Here is a 9,400-nt window from a genome sequence, read left to right as displayed (position 1 = left end):
CCGGGAGCGGCCACTGCACTCCAGTCTGGGCGACAGAGTGAGACTCCAACTAAAAAAAATTAAAAAGAGAGACTGGGCTTGGGCTGGGGGCAGTGGCTCACGCCTATAACTCAAACACTTTGGGAGCTGGAGGCGAGAGGATCGCCTGAGCTCAAGGGTTCAAGACCAGCCTGAGCAACAGGGTGAGACCTTGTCTCTGCAATAAATTAAAAAATCAGCCAGGTGTGGTGGCGGATGCCGGTTGTTCCAGCTACTTGGAAGGCTGAGGCCAAAGGATCGCCTGAGCCCAGCAGGTTGAGGCTGCGGGGGCCGTGGGCATGCCACTGCACTCCAGCCTTGGCGACACAGTGAAACTCCGACTCAAAAAAAAAAAAAGAGAGAGAGAGAGAGACTGGACTTACCTCTGACATCACAGGCTGAGCTCAGCCAAAAATCAGAGACAGTCATGCAAATTGTCTAACTCAAAAGGAGATGGAACAGAGAATAAAACAAGATTGGTGAGTATCCTGAAGTTCAGAATCAGGTCAGGTGTCCATACCCATGACCCAGGGCCTCAAGAGGGAGGAGGGGCTGGGGCAGGGGCAGTCTGACGCAGGTTTCTCATGTCTGGCAGAGAGAGGGACTGTCTCCAGGAGACTGGAGAGCTGACCTCAGCACAGTGAGCTGATTAAACCAGAAGGTGAGCCGGGCTCGGTGGCTCAGACTGTAATCCCGCGCTTTCGGAGGCTGAAGTGAGTTAATTGCCTGAGCCCGCGGGTTCAAGACCCACCTGGGCAACTTGGTGAGACCTCATCCCTACAATAAATCAAAAAATGAGCCAGGCCTGGTAGCGTGCGACTGTAGTTCCAGCTACTTGGAAGGCTGAGGTGGAAGGATCGCCGGAGCCTAGCAGGTCGAGGCTGCGGTGGCCGGGAGCGGCCACTGCCCTCCAGTCTGGGAGACAGAGTGAGACTCCAACTCTAAAAAACAAAAAAACAAACAAACAAAAAAAACCAGAAGGTGGCCAAGTATAGTGGCCCACGTCTGTAACCCCAGAGCTTTGGGAGGACGAGATAAGAGATCCCTTGAAGCTAGGTGTTCAAAGCCAGCCTGGGCAACATAGCCAGACCACGTCACTGCAAAAAAAAAAAAAATTAAATTAAATTAACTGAGCACAGTGGCACATGCCTGTATTCCCAGCTACTCTGGAGGATGAAGTGGGGGGATCCCTTGAGCTCAGAAGTTTGAGGCTGCAGTGAGCTACGATCGCGCCACTGCACTCCAGCCTGGCTGACAGAGCAGGCCCTGTCTCAAAAAAACAAACTCAACAAAAACCGAAAATCCTGAAGGTAACTCTCTCACTTCATTAAAAACTGGGAAGAGAGAAGCTGATGGAATTCAGATTTGTAATAACATAACTTCCTAACAGTCTTTCCTTCATCCTTTAGTGCAAGATGCAAATATTTCAAAACTCAGACCTGCTCTGGATGAAGTCATGGATGGCTGGGAAAACAGTTTGTCTGCAGGGGAACCCTTGAAGCAGCACCACAGCTTGGTAGACAGACCTGAGGTGGAGTCTTGTTTCTGTCGATAGTAGTCAAGTCCTGGGCAAATCAGCTTATCACCGTGGGCCTGCTTCCACGACTGTTATATGAGAGTATTTGCTGCTTTGTGGGGTTGAGAAGATAAGAGATGGTATATCAGGCAACCGCCATGTTGTTCTTGACTCATGGTAGGTGAGAAGGTTCCCTCTTCCCAAACATGACTCAGAAGTGCTTTGCAACGAAGGGTCAGCGTGTCCCCTACAGGCCTCCTGGAGATGGAGAAAGCAGCAAGGAGCCATGTCCTACTGGAGGGACATGCAGGCATGAAGCCTAGATGACAATGAACTGGGCATGGTGGCTCACCCCGGTAACCCGATCACTTTGGGAGGCCAAGGCAGGAGGGTCGCTTATGGCCAGGAGTTCAGGAACAGCCTTGGAAACATTATTTTCAAAATTAAGAAAAAAGACCGGGTGCGGTGGTTCAAGCCTGTCATCCCAGCACTTTGGGGGGCTGAGACGAGAGGATTGCCTGAGCTCAGGGATTCGAGACCAGTCCAGGCAACTTGGCGAGGAGCCTTGCCTCTACAATAAATCAAAACTTAGGAGGGTATGGTAGCGCGCCCGTAGTTCCGGCTACCTAGAAGGCTGAGGCGGAAGGATCGCCAGAGCCCATCAGGTTACGCTGGGGAGGCCGGGAGAGTGAGACTCTGGCTACAAAAAATTAGAAAATAAGCCTAGACACCTCTGGTCTCAGTGCTGGGGAAGGAACAGTACAACCTTGATTCTTGCAACCTTGATTCCTTTTTGATTTATTGTCAACTCAAAAGAAATGGGTCAACTCAAAAGAAATGGGTCAGCTGGGCATGGTGGCTCATGCCTGAAATCCCAGCCTTTGGAAGGATGAGCAAGAGGATGACTTAAGCCCAGGAGTTCGAGACCAGCCTGGGTGACATAGCGAGGTCTCATCTCTACAAAAAAGCAAAAAATTAGCAGGTGTGGTGGTGCGTGCAGTAGTTCCAACTGCTTGGGAGGCTGAGGCAGAAGGATTGCCTGAGCCCAGGAGGTCAAGGCTGCAGTGAGCCAGGATCGTGCCGCTGCACCTCAGCTTGGGTTAACAGAGTAAGATCCTGACTCAAAAAAAAAAAAGAAAGAAAAAGGTGAGGGGGGGTCATTGAATAGGAGGACAAAGAGACTTTTAGATTAGAGGATGCCACACTGGGTTGTCCACAGGGGGGTAAGGCTGGGAAGGGTAGGTCCATAGACCTCCCATGGTCATGCCCAAGTGCACCTCTGCGTTCTGGCCGCCTTCCCAGCATACCTTGGTTCGGGGTCATCCTCACCCATTTCCAGCTGCTCCCCTCACCCTGGTCCTTGGGGATCCTTTCCCAAGACTAGCTACGAAGTGGAATGAGCACCCACCCCCCAGGGTCCCTCCTCACCTTGTTACACTTGGCAGGATGGGGTCGAAAGGGCACCGGCCTGGGCAAGCTGCTAGCCTCACTAAGCCTCAGTTTCCTTCTCCCTAGAGATGGATCTACCAAACTTATTTATTTATTTTTTTTTTCCGAGTCGGAGTCTCACTCTGTCTTCCAGGCTGGAGGGCAGTGGCATGCTCATGGCCACCGCACCTGCTGGGCTCAGGGATTCTTCCACCTCAGCCTTCCAAGTAGCTGGAACCACAGGTGCACATCACCATGCCCGGCTGACTTTTTGATTTATTGTAGAGACAAGGTTTCGCCAAGTTGTCCAGGCTGGTCTTGAACCCCTGGGCTCAGGCAATCCTCTTGCCTCCGCCTCCCTAAGTGCTGGGATGACAGGCATGAGCCACCGCGCTCAACCACTATTATATGTTAATAGATATTTATTGCTATTTTATTTTATAAAAAACTATTATAACAAACAATACATGAATTGTGCTAACCAGACCTTTCTCATACCTCTGGTCTTCCCTTTTATCCCTTAACGTGTTAGTTTTATTATTTAACTTTCTGTTTGTTTGTTTGTTTTGTTTTTTTGAGTTGAATTCTCACTCAGTCGCCCAGACTGGAGTGCGGTGGCCGCTCCCGGCCGCCACAGCCTCGACCCGCTGGGCTCCAGCGATCCTTCCGCCTCAGCCTTCCGAGTAGCCGGAATTACAGGCACGCGCTACCACGCCCGGCTGATTTTTTGGTTTATTGTAGAGATGAGGTCTCGCCGCCCAGGCGGGTCTCGAACCCGCGGGCTCAGGCAATCCACTCACCTCGGCCTCCCAAAGGCGCGGGATTACAGGCTGAGCCACTGAGCCCGGCTATTTAATTTTTTTTTAACCACCAACCACCCCACTCTCTTTTAATTTTTTTTATGTTTTAAGTTGATGTCTCACTCTGTCGCCCAGGCTGGAGTGCAGTGGCACACTCCCGGCCACCCCGTCGATCCACTGGGCTCAGGCGATCCTTCTGTCTCAGCCTTCCAAGTAGCTGGAACTACAGACGTACGCCACCACGCCCGGCTAATTTTTGTGATTTATTGTGGAGATGAGGTCTCACCAAGTTGCCCAGGCTGTTCTTGAACCCCCAGGGCTCGGCCTCCCAAAGCGCTGGGATTACAGGCCGAGACACCACGCCCGGCCCACCCACTCTTATCCCCAGAAAAGCAAGAAAAGTAATAGAAATAAACGAGAAAACCCCTGGGATTTCCCAGACTCAAAGCAGCTCATTATGTCCCGAGGAGCGGTGTCCTATTTCAGGGTCCCCCACACACATTAAGCCGGAAATGCGGGATCAGGCCATTCCTTAAACACCTGGTCTCCAGGAAGGAAAACCAAATTCCCCCTAACCTTCAAGCTGCCAAAGGATTTCAAGGACTTAAACCCACCTCTGCCTCCCAGTCTCTGTACGGCCCTAGCCAGCTGTGTGACTTTGGATGGGGCGCTTTTCCTCTCTTGGGCTGTTTCCTCTACTGAACGGGGGCGGGTCGTCAGGCGTGATGGCGCACACCTGTAGTCCCAGGCGCTCGGGAGGCTGACGTGGGATCCCTTGAGCCCAAAGTTTAAGGCTGCGGTGAGCTTTGATTGCACCGCAGCTCTCCAGCCTGGGCAGCAGGGCAAGACCCTGTTGCAAAAAAAAAGAATGGGGAGAATAACAGTAACAATATCCAAGACTGTTGGAAGCATCAAACAGAATAATGCAGGGAGAAAAGCGCATTGGCAAAATTCCACCGAGCCACAGGGCAAGGTCTTGCCAGCCTTTGCTTAAAGCAGTTGCTTTTCATTCTTTTTTTTTTGAGTTGGAGTCTCACTCTGTCGCCCAGACTGGAGTGCAGTGGCCGCCCCCGACCACCACAGCCTCAACCTGCTGGGCTCCGGCGATCCTTCCGCCTCAGCCTTCCAAGTGGCCAGAATTACAGGCTTGCGCTACCACGCCCGGCTGATTTATTGATTTATTGTAGAGATGAGGTCTCGCTGCCCAGGCGGGTCTTGAACCCGCGGGCTCAGGCAATTCACTCACCTCAGCCTCCCAAAGGCGCGGGATTACAGGCTGAGCCACCGAGCAGTTTCATTCTTGATGAAATTCATGAAAAGACAAGAGAAGAGGGAGAGGAGCAAGGGGGAGGGGCCTTTTCCACCACTCTGGAAATCCCAAACCCAACTACAAACAGGAGGTGCGTGCGCGCGTGTGTATGTGCGTGTGCGTGTGTCCGCGTGTGGCTTACGTGCTGGGAGGGTTCTCTGGGAGAGAACGGGTGTAGCTCGCACAGCATCGGATCCCAGCCTGGAGTCATCCCAGGTGAGTTTTGAAACAGCAGAACCCTGTTTCCTGGCTGCAGGCAACAGGCCCAGGGCATAGCAGGGAGGGGCCGGGAGAAAGCCTCACAAGTCTCAGCATGCCTGCTGCAGCTGGCTTCGCAAAGTCGCCCCCGGGGAAAGCCCGGTGGGTGCAGGAGGCAGCCCGAGTGGGCATGGTGGTCTGCAGGGGAAAACCAGGGCTGGGACTCCAGGAAACCCCACCTCTGCCCCTAGTCAGCTGCGTGGCACCAGGCAGGTTACCAGCCCACCCTGGACTTTGACTCCCCTTCTGTTTAATAATGGGTCAAACTAGGACAGGACCCTTCCGACTCCACAACTTTGGTCACTTTGCGCCTGGGGCCACTGAAAGCCGCAGGAATTCCTACCAGCCTCCTCAGGGACAGACACAGGAAGTTTTCTTCCCTCTGGTTTTTGCCCTCAGACAACCCCTGCCCTCTAACTGCACTGGAAATCTGTGAGCGCCCTTCCCTTTCCCTCCCAGAAGGAAAGGGGATGCCAGGGAGACAGGGGGCAGGCGACAGGCCGGCGGCAAGCATTTGGATATGGAGGCGCTGGGAGGACCTTGACTGCAGGGGACCAGGAGAGAAGACACGGAAGCCAAGGGCAGACATGCCAGACTTTATCCAGAAAAGCGTATTAGTAATCACCACTAGGCTACTGAACGAGGCACGTGGGTCCCCTCTCCCTAACCGCCCTCCCCCCTCCCAAACCCACTCTCTCATTGGGCCTTTGTAGAAGAACACCATAGAAATCCTCTCCTGGGTCCTCCGGGGGCCCCAGGCTGGGCTGGGAGCTGCCCAGGGTGGTCGTGGGCTTGATGGAGTCCTGGTGTCCAAAGAGCGAGGCCCATGAGACAGCCTTCAGCATCCCCAAGTTCTGGGGCGGTCAGGAGGCCCTGAGGAAGGGTGGGCGTGGTGGCCGTCTTACTCGTCCATCTCACACCTGCCAGACAGGGACCACCAGGCTGCTGGAAGCCAAGCAGGAAGGCACATCGAGGAGCTGGTGAGCTCCAGGGTCTGCAGGCACGGCTGGTTGGACAAGGCACCACGAAGACCAAGGAGACATCACCTCCTGAATAAGGTCACCTGACCACAGACAGCACCTGGGACCTGGGGGGCTCCAAAGGAGGTTCTGAGCAGATTGGACCTGAGTGGAAGATGCATCTTCCATGTCGATCTAAAGAAAGAACGAAAGCTTGAACTCAAACCCACTGTGTAGGGTCCGGGATGCACAGCTTAGTTCTGGGTGTCCGGAATCCTATACTCAAATCACAGCACCAGGAGAATCGGGAATTCTCTTAAGGCAAAAATCAGTCTGCATCCATCTCGGCTCCTCCATGGGCTGGTGTGGGAAGGAAGCAGCCAGGCAGAGCCAGGCCGTGGTCATTCCTCTCCCCACCCCCTCCTACAGCCAGAGAAGGGTCTGGAACCTTCTGCCGGCAGGCCAGAACAGTGTTGCCAGCCCAGGAAGCAGGCCCTGGGAGGGGTCGGGATGACCAGCTCTGGAAATTTCCACAGTCTCGGTGAAATGGAAACCTGCAACAGAAGAGCCACAGTCAGCGGGCTTCCAAGACCCCCGCCCTCCTGAGTATTCCACTCCAAGTTCTAGCTGGCACTGGGGCTGAGGGAAGTTACCCTTCCTGGAGCCTGGCAGTGCAAGCCAGCCTAAATGAAACCTTGAGGGACTCAGGGGCACCTTGGGGCTCAGTGTTTGGGATTTCCTAGGAGAGAGAAAAAAAACAAAACACAATTTTACTGAGAGCTTCAGTTTTGGCAACTTTTTGAAAAAAGTTCTGGAGATGGACGATGGTGATGGTTGCACAATAGGTTGAATGTTCTTCATATGTTACCGAACTGCACACCTAAAAGTGGCTAAGAGGCCGGGCACGGTGACTCACACCTGTCATCCCCAGCACTTTGGGAGGTGGAGGGGAGAGGACTGCCTGAGCCCAGGGGTTCGAGACCAGCCTGGGCAGCTGGGCGAGACCTCATCTCTACAATAAATCAAAAAATTAGCTGGGCGTGGTGGTGCCCGCCTGTGGTTCCAGCTACTTGGGAGGCTGAGGCAGAAGGAATGCCTGGGCTCAGCAGGTCGAGGCTCTGGTGGCTGTCAGTGTGCCACTGTACTCCAGCCTTGGCGACAGAGTGAGACACCGACAAAACATAAAAGTGGCTAAGATGGTCACTTGTATATTTTACCTTAATTTAAAAAAAATTTTTAAATGACCACGTTAACAGTACCTAGCATGTACTGATTTCCTGCTATATATGATACAGCCTGGTCCTCAAGAGGCCGGACTGCCAGGATTCAAGTCCTAACTCCATCACTCACTAGCTGGGAGACCTTGGGCAAGTTCTTCAAGCTCTCTGGGACGCATCTTCCTCATATGGATTACGGCAAGGACACTCGAACTCGCCCCACAGGGCTGCAGAGAGAATAAATGAACACCTGCAAGATGCTTTCAGAATTGCCCGCCACACAGTAGGGTGACATCGCACTCCGACGGCCACATACAGAGAACTTACACACATGCCCCACACCCCCCAGTCATACCTTCACAACCTCCACAAGGAAGTCTCACGCCTCTGCCCCAAGCTTCAAAAACACACTCATGCCGGGCTCGGTGGCTCAGCCTGTCATCCCACGCCTTTGGGAGGCTGAGGCGAGTGGACGGCCTGAGCCCGCGGGTTCGAGACCCGCCCAGGCGAGACCTCATCTCTACAATAAATCAAACAATCAGCCGGGCGTGGTAGCGCATGCCTGTAATTCCAGCCACTTGGAAGGCTGAGGCGGAAGGATCGCCGGAGCCCAGCTGGTTGAGGCTGCGGTGGCCGGGAGCGGCCACTGCACTCCAGTCTGGACCACAGAGTGAGACTCCGACTCAAAAAATAAAAATAAAAATAAAAACACACTCAGGGCTGGGCACAGTGGCTCACGCCTGTAATCTCAGCACTTTTGGAGGCTGGGGTGGGAGAATCGCTTGAGGCCAGGCAACACAACAAAACCCCATCTGTACAAAAAAAGATACTAATATGAAAAACACACAAACACACGGCCTCCTTATTCTGGCAATCCACTCACCTCGGCCTCCCAAAGGCGCAGGATTACAGGCTGAGCCCTCGAGCCCGGCTTATTCTAGTTTCTAATCCAGAGTAGGCTGCACTTTTTTGAAGAGCAGGCCTCTGAAGGATTTAGCAAAAAGATGGAATTTTCACAACTCTTTAAACATCGTGGGAGTGTCCTCTCTCCAACTTGATCTGAGTAAAAACCCTTTAACTTTTGGAAGAGGAGAAGGTTCTGTCCTTTTTACCCAAACACCCATGACCCCTTCCAGAAAACCAAGAAGCGTCTCACCTGGGAGGCGGGGCTCGCAGATCACCCCAGCTCCAGAAATTGTTCTTCTCTTTGGAGACCGGGACCCACCCCGCCGGCTGCTTGGTCAACGCGGGGGCTCTTATAGGTGACTTTCCTTTGGTCTGGGAGTCCATCTGGATAACCGTAGCTTGGCCTCTCCAACAACGTGAAGGAATGTTCGTGCTCACCAACGCCAGCCCTCTGGCCGGCCAGGGGCAGCCAACTCCTGCCTCACTGGGGCGCGTGGGATTTCCCGGGAGCGAGGAGGAGTTCCCCAAATCTTCAGACAGCACACAGCCCTCGGGCGGGGTCCCTTGGGCACGAAGCAGGTCGGCGGGGCTGCTGGGTACCCGGGTTTCTGGGACAGCGAGCCTCTTCAGAGTCTTTGGCACGCTCATGAGCGCCGCCAAGAAGAGGCGACAGCCGGCTGACAAGCCGACGTGGCCTCGAAGCCCTCTGGCAGAGGGGGAGCTCCCGAGCCAGGGGTCCTGGCCCCCCAAGCGGCGCGGGGCTGCGAGTCCAGAGGCCGGACTCTCCTCTTGCCCTGGCCGTTCCCAGGGCGGGCGGCGGGTCCCCGCGCGGGGAAGCAAGGCGTGGGGTGCGCCCTCGCACTCCGCGGCCGTCGCGGGGCCCTGATGCAAGCAGATGCTGGGGTGCTAAGACCAGGGGGCCGGCCGCGGGGCGCCGGGGGCCGACGGCGCGCCACCGAGGCCAGGAAGGTTGGCGGGCGTCGGGGTCA

Source organism: Carlito syrichta, unplaced genomic scaffold (genome assembly GCF_000164805.1).
Source record: "Carlito syrichta isolate Samal-C Ts95f unplaced genomic scaffold, Tarsius_syrichta-2.0.1 Scaffold308692, whole genome shotgun sequence".
Lineage (NCBI taxonomy): Eukaryota > Metazoa > Chordata > Mammalia > Primates > Tarsiidae > Carlito > Carlito syrichta.
The sequence above is the reverse complement of the archived record's forward strand: the minus strand, read 5'-3'. Positions refer to the sequence as shown.